Source organism: Pelobates fuscus, chromosome 5, assembly GCF_036172605.1.
Source record: "Pelobates fuscus isolate aPelFus1 chromosome 5, aPelFus1.pri, whole genome shotgun sequence".
NCBI lineage: Eukaryota > Metazoa > Chordata > Amphibia > Anura > Pelobatidae > Pelobates > Pelobates fuscus.
Window position 1 is genome coordinate 106,646,599 of NC_086321.1, and position 27,660 is coordinate 106,674,258.

At 38.7% G+C, this 27,660-nt stretch overlaps 1 protein-coding gene across 2 annotated transcripts in view; it reads left to right on the forward strand.

Annotated features, from left to right (window-relative positions):
• Positions 1-2,919, forward strand: part of PRR16 (proline rich 16) — a 412,708-nt gene extending 409,789 nt beyond the window's left edge. For both annotated transcript variants that reach the window (XM_063454122.1, XM_063454123.1), the window contains exon 3: positions 2,169-2,919. The gene's annotated coding sequence lies outside the window, so the exon portion shown is untranslated. The remainder of the gene's footprint in view (positions 1-2,168) is intronic.
• The last annotated feature ends 24,741 nt before the right edge of the window (positions 2,920-27,660 follow it).

Here is a 27,660-nt window from a genome sequence, read left to right on the forward strand (position 1 = left end):
TGAGTTTGGTCTGTCAATGTGAAGCGGGCGTAACACTTACACTACCTGATCGATACAACATCATACCTGATGTTTTAAAGCATGTTATTCCAAACAATTTAGGAATGTTAGGTGATTTATGCCCTTTATGGATTGAAACCAGACTCTGCATCAACTATGTAATTTTCCATGGGAGTTTTGCCATGGATCCCCCTCCGGCATGCCACAGTCCAGGTGTTAGTCCCCTTGAAACAACTTTTCCATCACTATTGTGGCCAGAAAGAGTCCCTGTGGGTTTTAAAATTCGCCTGCCTATTGAAGTCTATGTCCGTTCGCCCGGTTCGCCCGTTCGCGAACATTTGCGGAAGTTTGCGTTCGCCGTTCGTGAACGGAAAATGTTATGTTCGCGACATCACTAATTATATGTAATGTTTCCAGACTTTTTATATAATACCCAGTGTTATTCTATTTTTTTATGATTGCACACCTATATTTATGCCAAGAGAGATATATGATGTGTTTTCCAATTGCAAGCATTTTGTATTATCTGGGACTGACATATAGTACATTTTACATGCCTAAGATGCAAAAGATAATGCTGCTGACTTGTGGTTTCCACATCACCACCCATTTTTTAGAGGCGATATACCATACTATATTAAAGACACAGTTACTTTTACTCAGCGGAAAATGGAATGTTTGAAACCAAACATAAAATGATGGTCGTCATTTGCATTCCTTTTGAATGTTGAAACTATGGCTTATAAATAAATATTTAATCGCATCAGTTTTATTTCCCTGGTATTTAGGTCTGCATCCAGTTAATTATAGTCTGTAATCTTCAAACACAAAATGAATATACAGATAGGTGACATACCTTTGTTGCCATAGCAGCAAAAATCTGCTTAAATGTTCCTATATTGTCTTTATGCTTCTCTTTTAATGATGTTCACTGTTGGAACAGGACCTTCGATAACTGTCTTATGTAAGGTCTTATGTGACCTGTCTTTTGTAAGGAACAATTCGCATGCCATTGTCCGCTATCAAAGGTGCTTGCAACTTTTACTTTAATTTAGCTGGCTTAGTGCCTGCAAGTGCCCAAATATATACAGTCGTTTAATCTGGTGACTTAAAAAAATTAAAGCAGGATTTTAGCAAACCTCACTAAACCTATCCACTTGGGAGGTTAGCATTAGGGAACAATAGACTAAAAGTCTTCATCCCATAGAAATATATTGAAAATATTTAAATTCAAGTATACTTTGAATAACCATGTGAATGGAAATATTTCATTAACTAGCTTAATAGTTTCCAAGCTTAGGGTATCCTAATATAACAACCTGTGCAATTACTCCATTTTACACTTCTCACAGTAGGTCAATAACTTTCATGATGTTCTCACCAAGTTGATGTAATGCATATTCATCTCTAAAGTCAGAAGAATATACATCACTCCCCACTGATGGACAAATGTAAAGGTTTAAATTAAGCATAGCAGGAATAAACAATATGCATTCACCCAGAAATAAAGCAAATGAAACATATCATCATCTGAATTTGTCTAACAATGAATTTCGCCCTAACAAGTGTGATACCATTTCGTAATGACGAAATATACTCCGAACAGGTAGCAATCTCCTAGCACCTATCGTTACTTGGTATGTTAAAAACAAGAAATAGAAGTCCAATCCCTTAGTATTAGGTTTTAAGTATATTATAGAAGGAATTTACTTTGCCTGACATAGTGTGTCTTGTTAATATTCTTATTCTATCTTGTAAGTATTTTTATTAAGTTGTTAGTATGACAGGCTATGATATGTAGTGCACATAGGTTATATTTACATACATTTGTTTTACAATTTTTGTATTAATGAATCCATAAAATTAAGATTTTGTTACACATATAATTATGTAAATATATGCAATAGACTTCTGTAAATATATACAAAAGAATACATGATTCTGGTGTTTCGGAAATGCCAATCCTACTAAATAGAACTACAAACTGACTTCAGTGTTCAATGTGGATTGACGGATGAGCAGATGGATATAGAATAAGAGTGTGTTGACATGAAATACATGAAATGGAATAAAGTAAAAAAAAACAATTTTTTCAAGCTATATAAAATTTAAATTTTTTTATATTCAAAGAATCTGAATGCTAACATTTATATGTTCTTTTATCATAGATCCCCACGTTGGAAAAGAAAATCTCCAATCCGTAGCTTTCTCCATCAGTTCCTTCTGTTTACATATATCATTATGACTTTCGTCTATGGATGGAGATATACACTACAAGAGACACATCCTTCCTGATCACTGGAATCGGAGCACAATGCTTGGAGTCATCATAGATTTATTTTTTGTTCCACTCTATAAACTTTACCCTGATAATATCACAGCCTTATTTACTATTCACAAAAAAACTTACATTTGAAAAAGCAATGTATAACTAAGTGATCCCTTTAGAATTCATTAGAATCCAATTTTTTATTAGCATCCAACAAAGCTGTACCCAGTGCAGGAAGGTAAATGGACAGATAAAAATCTCCATCAGTATTACAAAATTCTTTATTTTGGAAACTAGAGACAATATAGTTAATACATTTTATATGGTCCGAATACAAATCTCTTTCTATTACGGTCGAGAAGGATTTCTACTGTACCACTTAAAGCCATAGATTATCAGTGGTGAAAAATACAATGGGATGTCAAGTGATGTATCTCATTCCCTGAATAAACTAACGGCTGTATTTCAATGGTTGTGGATTGCATCAATGCATGTTGTATGTATTTGCACAATCAGTTCCAGATTAATGATATGTGCTATATTTTGCAGAGATGGTCAGGATGAACATTTCATAGGTTAGGCTTGCAAGGATCTTCTTTCAAAATGGATGCCTACATATTCTACCCATCTACAGAGATATTTTCCCCTACATTCTGAAACAATTATTTTTCAATTAAAAGTATAAATATAATATACATATATATATTATGAAAACACTTTATGACATAGACCCAATAATGCTTATGTGCTCTAAATAATACTCGTTTTATATAACAGCATTGGATTAGCCAAGGAACATTTTTAAGAAACTGCGCACAATTGTGCCAGCTCAATTTATGTTTGTCTTCAGTTAAGAACAATAGGCACCATTTGTAAAATATCATAATTTTAGTGCTGTTATTTATGTATCGTGGGACTAAGTAACAGTCCACAGGCATTTTCCTCTTTATTTTTCTAAACACTTGTGTTGCCTGTGGGACCTACTGCCATCTCTTTTAGATTATGTTATAATATAAATAATGAAAGTTTATTTTTTTAAAATGCAAAACAAAATCTTGCCATGTCAGGTCATTGCAATTTTCAGGCTGAAAGCTTTAATATAAATATAATGTACCATATTGTAAAATGTAAAGAGTATATTTCTACTTGCATACCTGTACAAATGAAAAAAAGAATATTTTTCACTATAACTTTCAGTAAGAAAATATTTTGATATTGAAAACCTTGTTGATTTAAGATAGCAGGTAACAAACGAATGTACGGGTGTCCATATAGTGTAATAGGTTGAACCAACTATGCTTTTAAAATACTTGCAACACAATGTATGAATGCCTATGGACAGCATACATTTTGTTTATCTCCTTAACTTTTTGTTTACATTTCACATACCACCTGCAGATCATGTTCACTTTTTTCATTTGTGGCTTACTATGCAGTGTTTATTGTTACTCCACAGTAAGTTAAAGTCTCTCCAATCTGAATAATATGATGACTAAATAAAACATATTAATGGTTGCCAATAATTATTTTTTGTTTAGTGGACCTTTATGTTTTACTATGTTTTATTCTACAGTACAATATACTTTGTGTAGATGCACACATGATGTAAATGCCCTTTCAATATTTAGAGAGACTCCAAGCACCATACCTACTACAGAATGCTGCAATAGTTATGCTGATAGAAGTGCCCTGACCCCACTTTAAGTTGTCAAGCCATTTTAGAATGGTTTAACTTTATAGCTGGTATCCTCTGGGCACCTCACCTCTACTACTTCAGACAGAGAAAAGGAAGTTCTCTTTCTGAGCTAAGTCTAGTTGTGCTCGGCTTATCTCATTGGCTAAGAGCGACCTACTAATACTCTCAGCCAATGAGCCAGCCCAGAACTGCAGGACTTAACTCAGAAGACCTAATTCAAGATTTTGCTTAAAGGACCACTGTAGTGCCAGGAAAAAAAAATGTTTTCCTGGCTCTATAGGGTCTTTCTGTCCACCCACCCCCTGGCTCCCCCTCCCTCCGGGCTGAAGGGGGAGGAAGGGGTTAAATTCTTACCTTTCTCCAGCACCGGGCTCCCTCGGCGCTGGGGACTCTCCTCCCTCTTCCGACGTCAGCTGCGCACGCATTCAGTCAGTCCATAGGAAAGCATTTCTCAATGCTGTCATATGGATGCTGGCGTCTTCTCACTGTGAAAATCACAGTGAGATGGGCGGAAGCACCTCTAGCGGCTGTCAATGAGAAAGCCACTAGAGGCTGGATTAACCCTCTTGTAAACATAGCAGTTTCTCTGGCACCTAAGCCACTACAGAACGCTATAATGGTTATGGTGCTAGGACTGTTCCTTTAAGACAGGGGTGTCCAAAAGATAGATTCCCAGATATTGTAGAACTAAACTCCTATGATGCTATGCATGTTATTAGAATGCCTCTATAATGACAAAGCATTGTGGTAGATGTAGTAGTAAAACATCTGTGGATTTACCTTTTGGGCACCCCTGCTTTAAGGGATCTATGTATATTGTTACATTTTACATTCACAAACCTTTTGTTAATATCACCATCATATTTATATTTTGATATTAAGATAACCTTTAACAATTAAAGTTTAACAAGCATAACATATATACAACATATACAATATTCTATAGTTAAAACCATGTAAAATCAAACTATAATTGAAGTAAAATTAAAAAAACTTTACAAAAATGTTTTCACATTTCCTTTACAAAAGGAATACAAAAATAAAAATGAAAATGAGTTCAATTTAAAGGGAAAGTATATAGAGAGTATGTTTGTCATTATACGTATTAAATGCATTATATAGATAATTTTTTAAGTTTTTGATAATGCCTAGAAATTGTAGGACTTGGGATCTGAGTGATTGACAGCAGAGATTGATAATTTCCTTAGTTCTTATGTTGTCATGTTCTACTAGTTCCACTGGCGTTGTAGTTATAAATAATATATCTATTTTTATTTTGCCCCACAGGATTATCCCCAAAGCTCCTTTTAAAGTCAGACAGATCACTAGATACTTATTTTAGGAATACTGAAAGTATATATGAGTATATTTTAGCTATACATAGAGAGACCAGAGGCTGCACAGAGTGTTTATGCCAATATTTGTACACATAAAGCAGTTTTATTAGATCCGGTTTCCATTAAGGTGAGAAAATATAAGTGGCAAGACTGTTTAAAATGCCCCTTTTTTCAGTTAAATTATAGATTTGTTTAAAATGAAGTGCAATTATGTTAATGTATGTCTTGTATAACAATAATAATAAAATTATTGAGTGATGTATGATGAAAGTTGATAAGAAAATGATCAAACAAATAAAGAATTCATTATTTTCAAAAAAAGACTATGCATCATAGATTCTCAAGGTCACCTGTGAGGACACTGCAACAAGTACAAGGGCCTTAAGATAGAATCAAAAGGTACCTTGGCCATGTCGATATCTTCATCTGTGTAGTTAAATTTAAAAAAAAAATCTACTTATGCTGTTTTAACATGATATCAAAAACATCTGCAGTTAGTGATGCAAATCACAAAAGTCTCACCAAAGTACACCTTCTAAAATGACAAGATATACTTCCCCTTTAATGACTTAGATGACACAATCTTCTCAGGTATTCCACAAGTTCCTTTGGAGAAATTACATTATATATTATTATACAATTTGTAAAATATGTTGGGCTATTATGCCATATATATATAATTTGAATGCAGAGAAGGAATGCAACAAATGTTTTTAAATTATACGTTTACATATATATATATAATGTACATATATGAATATTTAGTTAATAAAAAGGAGTTTATTTGTGTGCTCATGGTCCCTTCTTGAGACCTTTTTATTTTTTATTAAAGGAACACTATAGTCACCTAAATTACTTTAGCTAAATAAAGCAGTTTTAGTGTATAGATCATTCCCCTGCAATTTCACTGCTCAATTCACTGTCATTTAGGAGTTAAATCACTTTGTTTCTGTTTATGCAGCCCTAGCCACACCTCCCCTGGCTATGATTGACAGAGCCTGCATGAAAAAAGAAAAAACTGGTTTCACTTTCAAACAGATGTAATTTACCTTAAATAATTGTATCTCAATCTCTAAATTGAACTTTACTCACATACAGGAGGCTCTTGCAGGGTCTAGCAAGCTATTAACATAGCAGGGGATAAGAAAATCTTAATTAAACAAAACTTGCAACAAAGAAATCCTAAATAGGGCTCTCTTTACAGGAAGTGTTTATGGAAGGCTGTGCAAGTCACATGCAGGGAGGTGTGACTAGGGTTCATAAACAAAGGGATTTAACTCCTAAATGGCAGAGGATTGAGCAGTGGGGCTGCAGGGGCATGTTCTATACACCAAAACTGCTTCATTAAGCTAAAGTTGTTCATGTGACTATAGTGTCCCTTTAACTAAAGTTCATTCCTTCTCTGCATTAAAATTTTATTTTTGTTCCACTGTGGAGCATCGAGGCATTATAATCAAAGGATTTATTTCTTCAAAACAACGGGATAAAAGTGAGTGCCTTCATACCTACATTCTAGTTTATATATATATATATATATATATATATATATATATATATATAATATTTATTTATTTATTATTGTCATGTCCTTTCAGTGGACATTGTCTCAAGGTCTTTTATTTAGGAGATAAAGCCAGTGTGGTTTACTAGCTGGAGTCTCACAGGTAAATATCAGAATTTATTGGAGGAGTTATTAGGATGGGCAAATGCAGAGTTAGCAAGGAAGATAAATATATAAGTTTGAACACTCTGGGCACTAATACAACTACAGTGCATTTGGTAGGTTTTGACCTCATATTGCATTCTCCCTGTTCAAAACCTTTTAGCTCTGGTAGCAAAATGAAAACTGTTTTGCAGCTTTCTACAGCACAATTCCACCCCTTTGGCCACACCTCCAATTTTAACAAAATGTCAGCCTCACTGGTAGCTAATTGGTGTTGCACAGCCAATTAGAGATCAGTGGGAACTAAGTGCTGATTTACTGTGCCCCCCCAGAGTTAGGCAGTGTCCTCTTATTATCTCCATAGTATTCCAAAGCCACTCTAAGAGGATAGAGTACAAATAGTAAGAAGTCTGTGATAGGCTATGGGGCGGCGTTATAACAGCAACTCAGCTGATACTGAGCTCTCACTGGCTCAGCTGAGTATATACTGAGAGTATGTCTAATAAGGAAGATGCTTTGTGAAAACGAGGCATGGTTAAGGGGCACAGTTATATTGCGTATTGCTTTGTTCCATAAACTTCAGAAAGCTGAAAATGTTTTTTTTCTTATTTAACAAAACTGAAGACATTTGAAAGGGGATAAAAATACAACATGAATTTCGCCCTAAAACCTATCAAATGTACTTAAGTTGTGTTGGTTCCTGGATTGTATCAAGAGTATCCTTCTAAGGACAATATGGCATGGCACTTGCACTGTATATTTAATATCACTGTTATTTCTGTTTCCTGCTGAGGAAGGTGGGGCACCCAATTAAATTTTTAAAAATAATTTGTTTGTTTTTAATCTGTGCTTTTCTTATTTGACAAGCATAATGTATGTGTGCTGTAACAAAAATGGTCCAGCAGAATTTGGTCTGCTAAAAAGTTTTTTGGTTTGTTTTTTCCCCACACATTATATAAACTTCCCATTATTTTGTAGTTAATTTGCATTTATTGTAATTGTAAAACCCCTGTTTTGCTTTATATGCAATACAAGAAGTGGACCTGGGCACTGAAGAAATTTTAGTTTCGTAAAACAAAATATTTCGTCAGGACATTATTTTCGTTTTGAAGAATCCATTCATTCATTCGGCTCACCCTCCCATACCATGTCCCTATGCTAAAGCAATGTTTTGAAAAAGGCCAAATGCACAAATGGCTTGTTCGTTCGGAGCATGAACGATCGTTCGGCTCACTCCCATCATACCTGTAATAATATATATATAAAAGTGAGCAGAACTAACGAATGAGCACCAAACATTAGAGCTATTTGTGCATTCAGATGACTCATTCGGCAGTTTGTGGTACATACAGTTACAGACAGTACACTGTCTGTCTGTAATTCAAAAAGCTGAATGAATAATACGATTGAACGAATGGCTCATTCATTCAGTGCACATAACTGATAGGAGTGAGCAGAAAGAACAAAGTCACACCAAAAGAATGAGCAATTTGTGCGTTTGGATGAAGCGTTCGGCCTTTTGAATGACAGTGTAATACAAAAGGCCAAATGTGACTTGTGAATGAATGAAAAAACAAATGGTGCATGAAAGAAATTTGTTCGGTGTCCATTTGATATTCGTTATTTGGACTAAAAGACGAAAAAACTGCTTTCCGTCCAAAAATGCATTTGTATTAATATGAATGTCCAACTCTAACAAGTTGTATCCTTTAGCTAAAAGTTCCAGAGATCTCAAAGTGAAAATTTGAGAAGAGCACAATTAAATGATTAATTGTAGTCTTGAAAAGGCGAGGAAAACATTATTTTAATTGAGAAATATCTTTTGCTCATGTAATTCTCTATAATACATATGATACTTTGTTTAATTCATTCAATTACATGAAAATACCGTAAATGAGAACAAGAAGGAACAGACTAATTTGTATTTGGTTGTTTTTTTCTGGCTTGGTTATTACTTAGTTATGATTTAATTCACTAATGCAAGGCACATTTAACATATTTCCATTTTATATTTTAATTCCCCTCTTTCATTTAGATTTACTCTGTATATAATGCATTAGTGTTCTAATTTACAATTAAAGATATAATGAGAGAGTGTATGTGTGTGTCAAATTTTAGGAAGTTTCTAGAAACTATGACTACATTTAACTATAATGAATAAGCTATCTGTTACCTTTTAGGCAATAGGAACTTAGGTGACTTTTAAATTTGGAAACAAATCAGGTATTCAACATTGATTACAATGTGTTTTGTATTCAAATAGCTATTGATGGCCTAGTAATTCACATCAGTTTACAAGAAATGTTATCACAAAAGATTAATCTTGTGACATCTGCAGAAAATAGTTTGCTGATCCCTGCAGCTGAATTTTGTTAATCTTGATAACTCATGTCAAAACATTTTAATTTAAGTGATTAGTGTTTATGTGTCAGCATCCCAACTCTTTGTTTTTCAATCTTCTGTTTAACCTTTTCTTCTTGTAATGTATTTTCTTTATTTGATTACGTAATAATTCGTTTAGTTAACCTTCTTATTTCTATTATAACTCTGTTAGCTATTTTTTCAGTGCTGGAAACTTTTTTTTCTTAGTTTATAATAACATTTTTTTTGCGATATGATGATAACTTTACTGTTTTAAATTCAGTTAAATCCATTTTTGCTTTTAACAAATGTTTAATGTTTGGTGTTCTTTCTACGATCTCTGACAAACTAAATTAAAATGTTAAAATATAAGATTTTATGCTATAGTCACTTTACATATGAACTCTAAAATTATGATAGGAATTAATTAGTATTAATTTGAAACTACAGCTTCAAATACAGTTCAAACCCTATTTTAAATTGGCTACAGAAAAAAAAAACCTCTAGATAGGTCACGGTGTATGCAAAATGTAAATTCTCACATTAGCTTGCAGAAATGCCTTATGTAGAGGTAGTATTTCTGTGAATTCAATCAGTGTACTCACTACCTATATAGATAGTACTAATTACATGTTCTTGCAAAGACACCAATTTTATCTAACAACCTCTCCTCACCTGCTCAAATTCCACACTGCAGTGCCTTTTAACCCTTCACCCCTCCACACTCTCCTTATCTGTAATACAAACTCCATATTCTCCTAATAATGTTCTTTCTTATACTATTCACTTTATTCTCACTTCTCTATTTGCTCGAATCTCTCTAACGTGCTGCTTACCTGTTCCTCTTGACACCATCTTTATTGTCCCTCTTTACTTTTTTCCCCTCTCTACTCAAGTAACGTTTTACTAATGTTCATAGGCGTGCGCAGCCAATTGCATTAGGGTGTGCACCCTAAAGCACAAACACACGGCGCATGTATATATATATATATATATATATATATACATACACACACATACATATACTGATGTGTGTGTGTGTGTGTGTGTGTGTGTGAGAGGGTGTTTGTAGTGTGCTATGTGGGTGAGGGTGCTGGTAGTGTGCTGTGTGTGAGGGTGCTGTTTGTGTGATATGTGTGTGTGAGGGTGCTGTTTGTGTCGTGTATTTGTGAGGGTGCTGTTAGTGTGCTGTGTGTGAGTGTGCTGTTTGTGTGAGGGTGCTGTATGTGTTTGTGAGGGTGCTGTTAGTGTGCTGTGTGTTTGTAAGGGTGCTGTGTGTGTGTGTGTGTGTGTTTGTGAGGGTGCTCTTAGTGTGCTGTGTGTGTGTGTGTGAAGATGCTCTGTGTGTGAGGGTGCTGTATGTGTGTGGGTGCTGTTTGTGTGCTGTGTGTGTGAGGGTGCTGTTTGTGTGCTGTGTATGTGAGGGTTCCGTGTGCGCGCGCTGTTTGTGTTAGGGTGCTGTATGTGTGTAGGTGCTGTGGGTGCTGTATGTGTGTGTGGGTGCTGTATGTTTGGAGGGATTGTGAAGGTAGGGGCAGATTAGTAAATAACCCCCCTCCCTTCTTACCTTATGTAGGGAGGGGGGATCCTTGCTGTCCAAGGGAGAGTGAACTCTAGCCTGCGGGGCTAGAGTTCACTCTCGCGAGATCTGAGCATTGCCGCGGCAAAGCTCAGATCTCGCGAGAGGAACCTGGCGGAGCTTCTGTCTAGAGCTCCCCGGGTCCTCTCCTTCCTCCCTCCATGCTGCTGTGGCTGGTGAGGTACATCGTTGATCTCCCCGCCGGTCCATGGAGGCTAAGAGCAGAGCCGGCACTCAGATAGCGCCAGCTCTGCATGAGCCGACAGGGGAGATCTGGAGATCTCCCCTGCCGGCAGGGGTCAAGTCCTGGGGAATAATATGTGGGATCTCTCCCAAGATTCCCACCCCCTCAAAAAAAATAATATACACTTGTGTGTGTGTGTGTGTATATATATATATATATATATATATATATATATATACACGTGTACACACACATACACTCACACACATATATTCACAGACACATACACACAATTACATACACTCACACATACATTCACAGACACACACACACTTACAGGCGCACACACACACATACATTCACAGACACACACATATATTCACAGACACATACACACTTACAAACACATACACTCACAGACACACACACATACACTCACAGACATTGACACACACACACACACACACACACATTCACAGACACACACACATTCACACATACAGACACACACACACACACACACATTCACAAATAATTTTTTTAATTAAAAAAAAAAATTGTCCACCCAGCCTCCCTACCTGGAGTGCTGGCATGGACTTGTCCCTGGGGTCCAGTCGCCTCTCTCCATATCAGCCTCTCTCTCTATATCAGCCGCGGCGAGGGAGCTGTGAGCTGTGAGCTGTGTGCTCTCTGCTCCCTCTCGCCGCGCGGGCTGTCTACAGTAGCTGGGAGCCGGAATATGACGTCATATTCCGGCTCCCATTATCAGCAAACAGCGCGCGGCGAGAGGGAGCAGAGAGCACACAGCTCACAGCTCACAGCTCCCTCGCCGCGGCTGATATAGAGAGAGAGGCTGATAAGGACAGGGGGGACACAGGGGGAGGAAGGGGGACATTTAGGTGCGCTCAGTGCCTGCAGGAACGGCGTTCCTGCGCAAATAACAGTGCAGGAACGCTGTTCCTGCAGGACAATCCATAGACGTGCCGCGGGGATTAGGGTGTGCCCAGGCACACCCGGCACACCCCGTGCGCACGCCTATGCTAATGTTGTAACCAAGTAACACCACTCAGCTTTCAAACAGACAACTGGTCCTGTTACGTCCTGGTTTGATTAGCTCAGTGTAAATAAACTCAAAAGGCAGGCAATTGCACAGAGCACATGCCGTGCTAAGACTTCTCATTGAGCAGCATTGGGAAGTCTGTGATTGGACAGTCACAGAAAGTCTGGGCAGGGTTAGAAGGGGAGGGCTTGCAACAGCAGGAGACAGAAGAACTGCAGATTTTGAAAGCTGTTTTTACATGCACTCTATTGAAAAAATGCAGAATTAAGTACAGGCAAGTGTTTATTTGTGTATATCTACTAAACAGTGAGTTTCATTTATTTTGTATTTTGCAGTGGAGTGTCCCTTTAATGTCCCTTTTTTTGCATGACAATGCCTTACTGGTCTTAGCAACTGCAAGGTGACATTTCACATTGTTACTTATTTTCTTGTCTATAATGACCAAATCCTCCTCATGTGTTGCTATCCCTAATTCACTACTTACAAAGTAAGTATCGTTATATATGTTACCTATACATAATATCCATCCTCATTACAAGAAAAAATTGGGAAGAAAAAGAAGGAGAAACTGAACCTGCCCATAATAATACCATTCGTCATGCAAATGCCTGTATCGGTCCCTCTAGCATGCATATTCCAACCCGTAATAGTGCACTTGCATAATCACCTAATTCCCTAACCGACCTCAGCATGCATGAATGCGCAAACATGGCGATTATACTTGAACAAAGCTTGCACTCCCAGTGCGCGGGGAACAAAATGACCATTTGCATGAGGAAAAGAATTTCTTTGGGCATGTTCATTTTCTTCCCGATTTTTTATTTTTTTTTGTAATGAGGATGGATAAAATGTATTGGTAACATGTCTACCAATACTCTCTATGTATATACTGGTACCTGCTTGCACCAGCAATCAACATAGACAAAACATACGAAGAACATGAGAAATGAAACAGTTTATTTTTCTCCCCTTGATTTGCAATGTGTGCCCTGACTTTGCCTTGTCTGAACAGGATTATGATGTACGTAAGTGATCATGCCACTACTGGCATGGGTGTCCGCAGGGGGGGCAAGGGGATTTTTCAGCTTGTTCTGCTATTTTTCGTGTGAGTTTGAAAATGAACTGCAACACCGGCACTGGTGTATGGAAAGAGACAGGGATAGGAAGCTACATCTATCTCTGCTTCTCTCTGCTGACTGAAACTGCAGGGGAGCAGCACATGCAGGCAACAGAGACAGCCTACAGATGAGGTAAGTGAGGGATGGGGGAGAGATGGCCTATAGATTAGGGAAGTGAGGCATAGGAGGCAGCCTATAGATTAGGGAAGTGAGGAATGGGGGGGCAGCCTATAGATTAGGGAAGTGAGGCATGGGGCAGCCTATAGATTAGGGAAGTGAGGCATGGGGCAGCCTATAGATTAGGGAAGTAAGGCAAGGGGGGCAGCCTATAGATTAGGGAAGTGAGGCATGGGGCAGCTTATAGATTAGGGAAGTGAGGCAAGGGGGGGCAGCCTATAGATTAGGGAAGTGTGGCAGGGGGGAAGCCTATAGATTAGGGAAGTGAGGTGGGGGGCAGCCTATATATTAGGGAAGTGAGGCATGGGGGGAAGCCTATAGATTAAGGAAGTGAGCCATGGGAGGAGGGCAGCCTCTAGATTAGGGAAGTGAGGCATGGGGGGCAGCCTATTGCATTAAAGCACAAACACACGCCACATGTATATGTATGTATGTATATATATATATATATATATACACACACATACATGCACTGCTGTGTGAGGGTGCTGTTAGTGTGATGTGTGTGTGAGGGTGCTTGTAGAGTGCTGTGTGTGTGTGAGGGTGTTTGTGTGTGCGTGTTTGTTAAGGTCCTGTTAGTGCACTGTGTGTGAGGGTGCTGTTAGTGTGCTGTGTGTGAGGGTGCTGGTTGTGTGCTGTGTGTGAGGGTGCTGGCAGTGTGCTGTATGTGAGGGTGCTGTTAGTGTGCTGTGTGTGTGAGGCTGTTTGTGTGTGCATGTTTGTTAGAGTCCTGTTAGTGCACTGTGTGTGAGGGTGCTGTTAGTGTGCTGTGTGTGGGTGTTGTGTGTTTGTGTTCTGTGTGTAAGGGTGCTGTTTGTGTGTGGGTGCTGCATGTGGGTGTTGTGTGTTTGTGAGGATGCTGTTAGTGTGCTGTGTGTGTGTGAGGGTGCTGTGCATGTGTGGGTGCTGTGTGTGGGTGTTGTGTGTGTGTGAGGATGCTGTTAGTGTGATGTGTGTGTGAAGGTGCTGTGTGGGTGCTGTGTGTGTGAGTGCTGTGTGTGTGTGTGTGTGTGTGGGTGCTCTGTGTGTGTCGGTGCTGTTTGTGTGCTGTATGTTTGGGTGATTGTGGGGGTGGAGGTAGGGGCAGATTAGTTAATATCCCTCCTCCCTTCTTACCTCATGTAGGGAGGGGGGACCGTGCTGCTGCCTTCCCTGGTGGTCCAGTGGAGAGTGAACTCTAGCCCGGGTCCTCTGCTGCCTCCCTCCATGCTGCTGTGGACCAGTGAGGTAGATCTTTGATCTCCCCACCGGCCCATGGAGGCTTAGAGCAGAGCCGGCGCTCGGATAGCGCCGGCTCTGCATGGGCCAACAGGGGAGATCCAGAGATCTCCCCTGCCGGTTTCAATCCATAGGCATGCCCCGGGGATTAGGGAGTGCCCAGGCACACCCGGCACACCCCGTGCGCACGTCTATGGAAATGAGGGATGGGGGAGACAGCCTACATGAAGAGTCAGCAAGGAGCAGGAAGGTAAAGTAAGAGAAGGAGCAGAAAGGAGAAGGAACAGAAATGAGTAGTAAGGGACATCAAGGGGCAGCAAGGAGCTGGAAGGGAAAGCAAGGAGCTGGAAGGGACAGCAAGGAGCACAAAAGGTAAGGTAGGAGAAGGAGCACCATGGAACAGAAATTAACAGGAAGGGTCAGCAAGGAGCTGGAAGGTAAAGCAGCACAATGAGCAGAAGTAGAATGAGCAGAAAGGGTCAGCAATGAAGGGGCAGAAGGAGCACAAACGTAAAGTAGGAGAAGGAGCTGAAATGAGCAGGAAGGGGCAGCAAGGAGCAGGAAATGTCTGCAAGGGGCAGGAAGGGTCTGCAAGGGGAAGGAAGGGTCTGCAAAGAGCAGAAAGGGACAGAAGGAGCACAAAGGTAAAGGAGCAGAAAGAATCAGAAGGAGCACAAAGGTAAAGTAGGAAAAGGAGCACAAAGGGACAGCAAGGAGCACAAAGGTTAAAGTGGAAGAAGGAGCAGAAAGGGTCTGCAAGGAGCAGAAAGGGATCAGAATGAGAAAGGGGCAGAAGGGTGCAAAATAAGCAGAAAGTAGCAGAAGGGTAAAGGAGCAGAAGGAGCCAAGGATAGAAAACAGAAGAAAAAGGAGACTGTCAAAAAAAGGAGATTGGAGCAGGAAGGACAAATGAAGTGAACCCTCCACTTTATTCTGGACACCACATCATAAGACTGTGGTACATGGGCCTGGCAGGGAATCTCTGGACCTTCTCATTTCCCCAGGTAAAAAGAATATCAGTGTTAATGTGTTCACTATTATTTACTGAGTGTCAGCAAGCACAGAGTGCTGCTGGGTAGGGGTGTCGCTGATTGGCTAGAGCGGTCAGCTGGCACTCTAGGCCAATCAGTAGCTCCCCATTCATAAAAAAGTAAAATATTTTTATGAACCGGGAACTAGCGATTGGCTTAGAGCATCAATTGTCCACTCTAGCCAATCAGCGGCACCCATGCCTGACGTCAATCTGCACTTCCTGACACTCTGTTTCAGAAGCCGAATACCACTGAGCGACAAGGAGCTGGAAGAAGCCTTTGGGGTTAAACCATTTGAGAGCGGTTTAACCCCTTAAAGGAAAGAGAGCACCCAGGGGCTTCCTGGCATCATAGCATTTTCATTTAGGGGAAGTTGTTATGGTGACCAGAATGTTCCTTTAATTTGCTTAAAGGAACACTATAGTGTCAGGAATACAAACATGTATTCCTGACACCATAGTCGTGAAAACGCTATTCACCCTGACTTTATGTCATAATGACTATGCCCCTTCCCTTTCATGACACTTTTAAAAAGGTACCAAGCATGGATGTCATTACAATTATGCCCACCCTGGAAAAATTCCTGCGGACGCCCATGACTACTGGTTTTGATTTTTACCTGATGCTAACAGCCATCAGCTGTGGAGGGGAGATATAAGCAGACACAGGTATGTAGGGATGCAGATACCCTTGAGAAAGGCAGCCAGGGAGATGCCAAAACATTGGAGGTATTGGTGACTTGTGTTTCTGTCCTGTTAGGCTTGTGCAAATTGGGTAATTACTTTTGAATTCAATATCATGCCTTTTTCTTTTATGGTTTTGTAAGCATTAATTGTTTCAATAAAGGATTATATATTCAATATATTTTGTAGCCATTATAGTATATATGGATTTATTTGGGGGCTGTGCTTGAGGGAGTGCTTATGAGGTTTGCTAATTGTGGAACTTATACTTGTATATTGTTTGCTCTCCATGCGTTTTTGTTATGTGGGAATTTTTTTTCTTAAAATATTGTAACTCTATCATAAACCCCACTGTTCCTCATTTGTAAAATGCAAACAAATGCAATCATTGAACAAATGTATTTAACAGTTTCAGGATGTCATTTTCTTTGAGAGGGTTATGCTGAAAACGCCAATGCATTGAATTACGTTCCAAAAGTCAATTCATTGACGCTCCAGTTGCTTTTAAGATGTTGAAGGAAGTATTTACTAGTGCTCCTGTGCTGATCGATGTGCAGTCACATAGATGATTTATGCTTCAAGTAACTGCTAATGAAAATTCTTTATCCTTTGTTTTATTGCTTCTTTATACATAGGTCATGGATTGCTTGCCTGTTAGCCAGAAAATTATACATCCAAGATCTATTCATTTAACATTGCAAACATTAGTCATCTTAAAATGTGGCTGCAGAAAGTGGAGTATCACAATTAAAACTTTCCATGCCCATTTTAGAAACTAGTAAGCACATACTCAGTTGATGAAAATCACATATTTTATAAATGGTAGAGCCCTCTCAAATATGTATGCCTAAACTATGGTTTGTAACTAAACATCAGGAGTCATTTCAGTTTAATTAGACGGAGACACTAACCCCTGTTTAATTCTGCTTAATAGTTAGAACATTATGGAACATGTTACATAGTCAGTACATACTGATTCATGTCTAGTTCTCCAATTGCTAGCATTAGGTGGATACATCATCCAACTAATATAAGATTGAAAAATACTCTAGTCTAACATCTTCCTGTTAGTGTATTGTAGAGTAGGTGTTAAAGCAATGTCTTTACTGTTAGAGGAGCACTGGGATAGTGCTGCCCATGATTAGTCAGAGTTATTGTTGGAGGAGGTAGCTATTTCAACCACTGCCTTTAAAATGGCACTACTGTTTGAGAATGTAACTCCCACTCATTTCAGGCAGACCAGACCTCGTTGCCTCTACATTGCACAGCAAGATCGCATAGGTGGCATAAACCCAATTGTTTTGTCATGTCCTTTAACAAAGCAAAACCTGACATGTCCACAGAGGTAAATGTGCATTACTCAATGTTAATTACGAGGACATTCAATTAAACATTTATATATGGGGTATAAGTGTATATTTAAAAAAAAAAAAAGAAAGTTAATTCAGAAACAAGAGGCCTCGGTAATAGAGCAATAGAGCAGCTTTAACTTCAGTTGACAACACTGCACTTTAGTTTAATTTTATACCGAGAATATGAAAAAATGCCAAGACTCCGTTACATCCTCATTAGTCCATTCCATGCAGAGAAGTATTCAAAGCTCTTCTGCTAAGCATGAACTTTTATATCATCCCATGTGTATCAACTTTTTTCCAGGATGTAGTTTTAATTGTGCTTAATGTCATGTAATAATACATAATACCACTCAACTAAGGTCCAAGCAAGGGTAGAGGTGCTGTGCCTTTCTGATGAAAGCTTTGCTAATATAGCAGAATAGCCTGCAGTCATCTTTTGTGTGAAGAAAAGAAATGTAATGGTGGGTACTGCATGTGTAAATCAGACATGTGTCAATCACAGAAGGTTCTACCAAGTTATGGCTGAAATTGTGCATATAATTTAATAAATACATTTTAAATAGGAAGGGTTCATTTACATTGAGTGAGCTATATTTATACATACTGTACATGTAAATAGATAGAAATATTTTTGTTTAACTGTTTGCTGTATTTTTGACCTGATGTGTATTCAAAGTTAAAAATAAACTAAATAAAAAAAAGAAGAATGTGCAAAGATTATGATTTGCTAATAATATCACCGAAAGCAGGAGAGCAAGAAAATATTATTTCTCTCCAAGAACCTATGCAGTCTTGTTTCATCTCATTCCATATATACATATTTGTTTGTTCAAGAAACAAAATTACTGTGATGTAATAACTCTCTATGGAAAATATTAGTGTTTTTAAACTTCACCCTTCATGATCAACAAACAGCATTTACATTTTTACAGATTTTGGATCAGTGAAAAAATAATTAAATTAATAATTTCAGTTTTGCATTTTGAAATAACAATAATTTTATTGGCCAATTCAAAGGTATTGCTCTTAAAGTACTGATTTGTATAGTACAGGGGTAGGCAACTTTCGGCACTCCAGATGTTTTAGACTACATCTACCCTGATGCTTTGCCAGCATTATGGCTGTAAGATGTAGATGTATGTCTGTGGGAGATGTAGTTGACAGCATCTGGAATGCCAATGGTTCCCAACCCATGGTATAGTAGTAGGTGTGGGATCCAATTTTATCTCCCTGTAGCCCTATAAAGGGCTTTACATTCTTTGCATTTTGTCCCTGATTATAAAAGCACATTAGTATTTTAAAGGAAAACAAACCCGTTTTCCTGACACTATGTCATCCTTGGGGGACCCTCACCCTCAGGTTAAATAATCTGCTCTATTCATTGTACATATATTTTTAATCCATAAAAAGGTTGATTTATTTGTGTATGCACATATTTAATAGTCATAATATCAAAGTATTTAATCAGGAAAGTTACATTTAGCTTGTTGTCAGATTTCCTACATATCACATTTGTATTGTACATGAAATTGAATGCATTCATTTCTCAAAATGAATTATGTTTGTTTATTAAACCTATACAGAACACCCTAAATGGTACCAGATATTATTAATTTGTCTAGCTCCTGGAAGGGAGTAAAATGTTGTTTAACACTGCAAGGATAATGGAGTCATTAAATGGCTGTTTAATAAAATGCCAAGGGTTCATTTATATTCAGCTATAGTTTGTTTTGAGATCTCTTAATATGCATTGAGAAGAAATATTTAGCTTGTAATGCTCTTGATAGTTATTTATTATTCACATATTTGTGCATAGAAATGATTACCTCATCAAGCACAATTTCCACATGCAGATAAAAGCCTTTTATATACAAATTTTGTTTATTAACATAAGTGCGTCTATTAAATGTCATTTATTTAGCCATGAACCCTTGCAATAAATATTTAAAATCTTTATACAAACTTAATTCGTATAATCTCTGCAGTGTAATCAGAATATTGTAAGTATAATTTAAAGCAACATTAGTCCCACTAAATACCTGTCTAGCCAAAAAGAGTCTCAAGCTAACTTTCAAAGGAGAGTCAGTGGGAATATGTAATTTCTTATTGATTCTAGAGCAGGGGTCCTCAAACTCCGGCCCCCCAGATGTTGCTGAACTACAACTCCCATGATTCTCTGGCTATCTATGTAATTCAAAGAATTATGGGAGTTGTAGTTCAGCAACATCTGGGGGGGGGGGGCAGAGTTTGAGGACCCCTGTTCTAGAGTGATGATTCAAGATGGCCAAAACCTAAACTATTCAAGAATAGTGCGGTATTAAGGAGATGCATTGGTTTAAGGTAGCTTAAAAATTGTAAACTTTTGTGATGTTGAACTAACTATAATTGCAGTCATAGTAAAGCTTAAAGCAGATCAGTCAATTTGGGGGTCTTTGCATATTTAGCAAATACCCTAACACCGACAAGTCTGGTGTGGGTGCTGAGTACATGGAAGGGGAGTTTTACTTACCTCAGGCTGTCCCCCGTGGCTGCCATAATTGTCACGCTGCAATTCCTCTTTGACTCCTGGCTCCTCAATTGGTAGGAGCAATGTCAGTATTGTACTCTGGTGCATGCATGAGAGTGCAACACTGAGATTTATGGAGAATCCTGGGAGACTGCAGGATCCACCATAGGTAAAGTCTGAATTCTATAGCCGTCATTTGTGACAGTTGCTATGATTGGACAAAAGTGATTTTTGTCAAATTCAGGATTTGACCATAAGATAGTCCCTACATTGTCTTATGGATTCTTTGGATTGCGATGGAATTTCAATCACATTTCAATGCAGTCTTAGTCAATATTTCATAAAGAATATATATTTATGAAATACTGAAAAGTGAAAGAACTGCTTTAAATAGATTGGCTCCTTAATAAAACAAAATCAGAAAGAATTTCAAGCTCAGCTTTGGGTATCCATAACATGTAACCTTGGGGTTTGCTATTTTTTCTCACAATTTGTTTAAAGGTTAAGCTTGAGGCATTGTCCCTATTCATTATTATTATTATTATTATTTATAAAGTTCCAGCAAGTTCCATAACGCTGTACAATGGGTGGACTCACAGACATGTATTTGTAACCAGACCAGACCTGCTCAATGAGCTTACATGCTAGAGGGAGTGGGGTAAAGTGATACAAAAGGTAAGGGTAGGGTAGAAAAGTAGGTTGCTAGGATAGTATTCATTGAGGGCTTAGTGTTTTGTTTTGATGACAGTTTCAGGAGAGGAATCAATGGAGGGAAAGCTTTTCACAGTTTAATTGATATGCTTTCCTAAAGAAGTAAGATTTCAAATGTACTATATTATCCAATCGTCTCTATTTTGGTGTATAAAGTAAGTACACTTGTCTAATAAAGTAAGTACTGCTTACTATCAAATCAGCAGTATGTTCTATTCATGACTTAATTCTAGTAGTGCATTAATGACAGCATGCTGATGTGTTCTCTTGTATATAATAAGAGAACCTGGAAAGCCCAAACAGATTTATGCTGTGTGTGGGTTCTGACTGTCAACACCTTTATAGGGTGATAGGTTCACTGCTGTGCATTTTTTATATGTTTGACTTTATTTTAGAGTTACAGTTATATATCTTGAATCTAATATAATGCTAAAAAAAAGAATAATGTAAACAATAATTACTTATTTATTTCATGTTTCCTAAACTTACTTGCCTGAAACAAGGCTCTCTCCCACTGACACTACTACCCCTGCCTCATTATTATTCACTTCACTTACAACCCAAGACAGTCTGACAGTAAGGGTGGCGGCATAGCGTTTCTGCTTTCACCCTGCTTCTCCTTCAAACATCTACCACCCCCGCACCCCTTCCCTCTCTTTCTCCACATTTGAAGTTCACTTAACTCACCTGTTCAAACCCATCTCTAAAAACATTGCTGTTATTTATCATCCCCTGGTTTCCCTCTTCTCTTTCTTGACTATTTTGCTGCACGAGTTCTTTACTTTTTTTCAACTAATAATCCATCCCTAATTCTCAGGGATTTCAACATTTCCATGAACCCACCCATGACCTCATTAGCCTCAAAACGTTCTCCCTTGGGCTTTCTCAGTAGCCTAATTCTCCCACATATGTAGCTGGCAACACCCTCAATCTTATTTTTTCTGATTCATGCATAGTCTCTAATCTCTGTAACACTCTGTAACAATCATTCTTTCTTGAGTGCCCATTCCTCCAACATCCTCAGCCTAACCCTCTTCAATTCAGAAGGACTTTCGTCCATCCCTGCCTTCTCCTGCCTCTCTCTAGCTATATCCTAAAATATAATGCTATCATCACCTCTGCCCTGGACACTGCAGCTCCACTCCAGACATGAACCTTAAGGAGCACACGTCTCTAACCAAGGCACACTAAGTCTACCTGCTGAGATGCTTTTGTTCAGCTGAACACTGCTGGTGGAAATCTTGCAACTTGTCAGACTCTCCCCATTATAACTTAATCTGGCATTTGTACTGCACAGGCACCCCCTTTGCTAAACAATCATACTTGTCCTCTCTCATTAGTTCATGCTCCTTCAATCCCTGGCACCCCAAGCTAACCTTTTGTCAGGATCGGGTCAGGGATCCAACACGCAGAGTACAAAGAGTAGCAGATACGTATACCGGTCCTTAGAATGGCCGGACTTAACGTATAACTACAATAGAATGGTCAGAGACAAGCCGAGGTCGAGGGAACGAGAGGACAGGTAAGCGAGAGACAAGCCGGGTCAAGGATAACAGAAAGGCAGGAGAGTAAACAACAAAGCCGGGTCAGAACCAAAAGACAAGTGAATAACAAAGCACTGTGTGACTAGGCGGACTAGAACCACGACAGGGCAATGAGTGAATGAGAGAGCCACTGTTAAGTATCCTGGCTAGGGAGAGAAGACACGCCTCCGGCGAGTCCTGATTCGTCTCCCGAGATTTGAGTGACAGGACGTTCCGGGTTGGCGTCATGACGTCTACCTCCGGTCCTCCTGTTATAAAAGGAAGTGACTCCCTCGCGGCCGGCGTTAGCAAGACCGAGTGAACCGCGAGGGGCCGAGGAGACATGCCGTCCGGACGGATAAACTTCTAAGTCTCTACCTCTCTCAGAGGTAGAGACTTCAGGTACCCTGACACCTTTTAGCCAGTAGCTTTGCATGCTACTTTAACAAAAAGATTAAAGGAAAGAATTCTCCCCTCTTCACTGCTCTCTTTCTCAACCACACTTGGAGGTTACACCTTACCTACCCTTCAGGCCTTCACCCCAGCTACTTAACAGGAGGTGGCTGCACCACTCCTCTTCTCTTGTCCCACCACTTGTCTGCTCGATCCCATCTCATCTCACCATATCAGATATCAGTCCCCTTGTCTTGTGCCATCCTTAAAGCACACCTTCAACTGCCCTCTTTCTTCTGCTGTTGTCCCTGATCCCCTAAAACATGCTACTGTTGTAACCATCCTAAAAAAGCCATCTCTTTACTCGTCTTCCCCTTCCAAATATCATCCCATATTTTTGCTCCCTTTATCCTCAAAGTGTCTAGAATGAATTGTCTTTACCTATTTGGCTTGTTGCCTCAATTACAACTCTCTCCCTGACCCTCTTCCACCAACTCCACTCTACTGAGACTGGTCTGATTGAAGTCACAAATGACCTTATTGAGGCTTAATCCAAAGGCCACACTCCATACTAATACTTCTTGACCTATCTGCAGCCTTTGATACCGTTGACCATGTCCTCCTTCTCCAAACTCTAACACTGTCCTCTCATGGTTCTCCTCCTATCTCTCCCAGCATTGATTCAGTGTCTCCTTTTCCAATAACACCTACTTCCCTTCTCCTCTCTCATGTTGGAATTCCCCAAGGCTTTGGTCTTGGTCCACTTCTGTTGTCTCTTAATACTGCCCGTCTTGGCAATCTCATTAATTTATTTGGATTACACTACCCACCCATATTCCAATGACACCCAGATATATCTCTCCTCACCTGATCGTTGTCCCACCAATCTAAGGACAGGTCTGACAAACAGATGCTAAAAATTGTTCCAACCTCAACTTGAAACCTCTTTCTACATCTCTCTTTCACCAGAGTCTCCATTTCCCCCTCCAATGCTTCATACCTCCATCACAGTAATAAAAAAAAAAATAGGAAAAGACCCTACAAGTTGCAGCAACTATAGACTGATATATTTAATATATGCATGAACTTGAAACTATTTGCAAGGTGCTGGCTCTGCGCTTTAAGCCCCTTCTGCTTGGACTAGTCCACTCTGATGAGGTTGGGTAAATAACGGGCAGAAAGCCTCGAGATAATACCACCAAAATTGTTTAGCATCATACACAAAGCTACTGTAGCCTTCTCCATTGATCCATCGATCCATTGATCCTTCTATCAATAGATGCTGGAAAAGCATTTGGCAGAGTGGACTGGTTGTAGAGGCACTGGGGATTGGGGTGAGATTCCAGCATTGGTTAAAGACCCTATGGGCCTCTCAGAAAGAATCGGGATTAAAGGCCAGTACTCCCATCCATTTACGATTAGTAACAGCACAAGTCTCCCTTCTCTCCCTTGCTGTTTGTGCTAGTAATGAAACCCCTTCTCCAGGTGATACAAAATAATCCCTATATAAAGGGATTTAAATATCCCAAAGGCGTAGCTAAAGGGTCAGCATTTGGCAATCATGGCATACCATTTGCAAAACTAGACAACATAGTGTATTCAAAATGGGGTATGTCCAGTTTTTTTTTAGTAGCCACTTAGTCACAAACCCCGGCCAAAATTCGTTTTCACATTTATTTTTTCCATTCTTTCACCAATGATATCATCATCAATATATTTTTACTGCTGTAAATATTTGTGTTCAACAATATCTAATGCGTACAAAAGTACCACTCATGTACACGATTTATGGGGTAGTGGAAAGTTACAGTGTCAAATATAGGGTTTGACCATTTTAGTTTTTACACACTGAAATTTGCCAGACTGGTTATTTTTAATATGAGATTATGTGGCAGCATATGAATGAAACTTACTGTCACTCCAAGGGTGCATAAGTCATTTCTGCACTATAGAATATTGCAATTTAATGTGATTTGTATAATATATAGATGAACTGGCTGCCTGGTAGTGGTGGTATTGGCAATTTCAAAAGGGGTTATTTGATTGTATGGGGGGTCAGAAGGTTTACAACCTAAATTCCTCTTTAAAGCTAGAACACCAACAGAGCTACTCTGTAAGGTATGAGAAGTCACACGTAAGTGGCCTGGAAGACTGGTTTCAATATAAACTCATTTGCCATATGTCTTGATTCCCTCTTAGATAGGGAGTCCTTTGATATAAATGGTCATTAGCTTTCAAGAAAATAGAAGGATACTGTTGCAGTATCATATCCAAAAGAAACATTAATACTCACCCACAGATTAATAATTAGGCCTCATTTTTTTTTATCTTTTGTATGCGACAAGCACAATCTTCTAATCAAGCCTAAACCAAATTTGCGTAACTTAACCATATGGGAAGGGATTGTGATGTCCGCTATGGTGGGTTTTTATTATTAAGTTACCTGGGGGACCAAGGCACCCCATTTATTAATTGCCTCGGTGATGGCAGCATTAAAATAGTAATATTTATATTATTATGTTAAGTGTGGTGGTGTTAAGTGGGATTTTATCATTATTTCTGGTCCTGTGCAGACAAATACTGAACTTTAACCCTTTCACCACCACAACTAAGTCATGCACACTCTTGAAGTAGGGTGCGTTCGTGACACTTATCACTATCATGTCATGCCATTTGCAAAAGTAGACAACCCAGGGTATTCAAAATGTTGTATATCCGGTCTTTTTTAGTAGCCATTTAGTCATAAATCCTGGCAAAATTTTGTGTTCATATTTGTTTTTTTGCATTTTTCATAAAATTAATAATAGCTATTCATAATAATCCCCTTACAACTGCCTGTCTGGTGACCACTTATCATTCTATGACCCCACCTAATAACCAAGAATTAAGTCATACAGAGGCCAAATTGCTTCAAACAGTTCTCTTTACAAAACCTTAGACCACAACTGAGTTCCTGTCTGTCATATTATATATTGAAATGCTAATTTTTCTTTATTCTGTTCGCATTATTACTTTCCACTTTTTGATTTCAATTAAATTGAATTAATGATGGCTAATGCAGCTGTATATGTCCATTCCACTTTGTGATAACTGTGGTATCCTGTTGATGTTGTTCACATGCTGCTTTTTTTCCTTTCAATACCAAAAAAGATTTACGAACTAGGTCTTACTACGTGTGTCTCACATTTTAAAAACAGGCTTTTTCTATCAATGATTCCCCCAAATCATCTAGAAAAAAGCTAATGAAATTGCAGTTTGTATGAACTTCCTATGAAGTGATTGAAATTATACTTGTATGTATGCCACCATTCTAACTTTGTATAATGTATACAAGGTGTTTCTGAGACTTGATATTGCTGGTTGCTTGTATGGATTTCTGAATGACAAATTATTATCTGTTTTAGTTTTATTATCTGTTCTCAGATATGAGCTATATGTTGACAATTTTACATCTTTATTATTTTAATACATAATAGATTGTAATATATAGTGCATTGCTTATATTTTTTCCCTTCACATTTACTTCATTGTAAGTATGTTGTTGCTGAGAGACCAGGACATTTTCATAACAAGAGAACATGATTAGATCTCCATATGGAAGTTAAAAGCATTTCATCTTCAAGATCAAAACAGTAATTTCACAGCCTAATGGTGACGTCTGTCTTGTTTATCTTATTTGTCCACAGTTTTTTAAAATACATTGTTCTTCTCAACTTAATCAGAAAGAAAATCTATTTGCAATCACATTACAAACTCATATTAGAGTTATTTTCTATAATTTTTTTATTGTTGTTTTTTTCTATATTTGAGCTCAGTTGCTTCACAATATTTGGTACTTTTATATATGTATATTTGTCCACTTAAACTGTTAACACTGTTACATCATTTGCAAGTATAAAAAAAAAATACAAATAGTATGCTTTTTTGATAAGAGAATATCAAGTCACTACTACCACATGGATTTCATTACAGAACTTTATACTCATGAATAGAGATGTCCCGAATAGTTCGCTGGTGAATAGTTTCTGGCGAACATACCTTGTTCGCGTTTGCCACGGCGGGCGAACATATGCGATGTTTGGTCCGCCCCCTATTCGTCATCATTGAGTAAACTTTGACCCTGTACCTCACAGTCAGCAGACACATTCCAGCCAATCAGCAGCAGACCCTCCCTCCCAGACCCTCCCACCTCCTGGACAGCATCCGTTTTAGATTCATTTGGAAGCTGCATTCTTAGTGAGAGGAGGGACAGTGTAGCTGCTGCTGATTTAATAGGGAAATTGATAGCTAGGCTAGAGTATTCAGTGTCCACTACAGTCCTGAAGGACTCATCTGATCTCTGCTGTAAGGACAGCACCCCATAAAGCCCTTTTTAGGGCTAGAACATCAGTCTGCTTTTTTTTTTTCCTGTGTAATCTAATTGCAGTTGCCTGCCTGCCAGCGTGTGTGTCAGGCTCACAGTGTATACTGTGCCCACTTGCCCAGTGCCACCACTCATATCTGGTGTCACAATAGCTTGCATTTAAAAAAAACAAAAACTTTTTTGGCTGTAATATAATAGCAGAGTAAATGGTGAGAAACGCACTCATTCCCATCGGCCAAGGGTGCTCCAGAGCAGGACCAGCAATCCCAGAACAATAGGCAGAGAAGAAAAACTCACAGGCACTCCAAATTCAAGACGCAGGCAGTTTTATTGTAGCAGAATGCAACGCAACGTTTCAAACGGAAAGGTCTTTTTTCAAGTCTTTTTTTTCTTCTCTGTAATATAATAGCAGTCCGTTTCCTTCACACGTGTG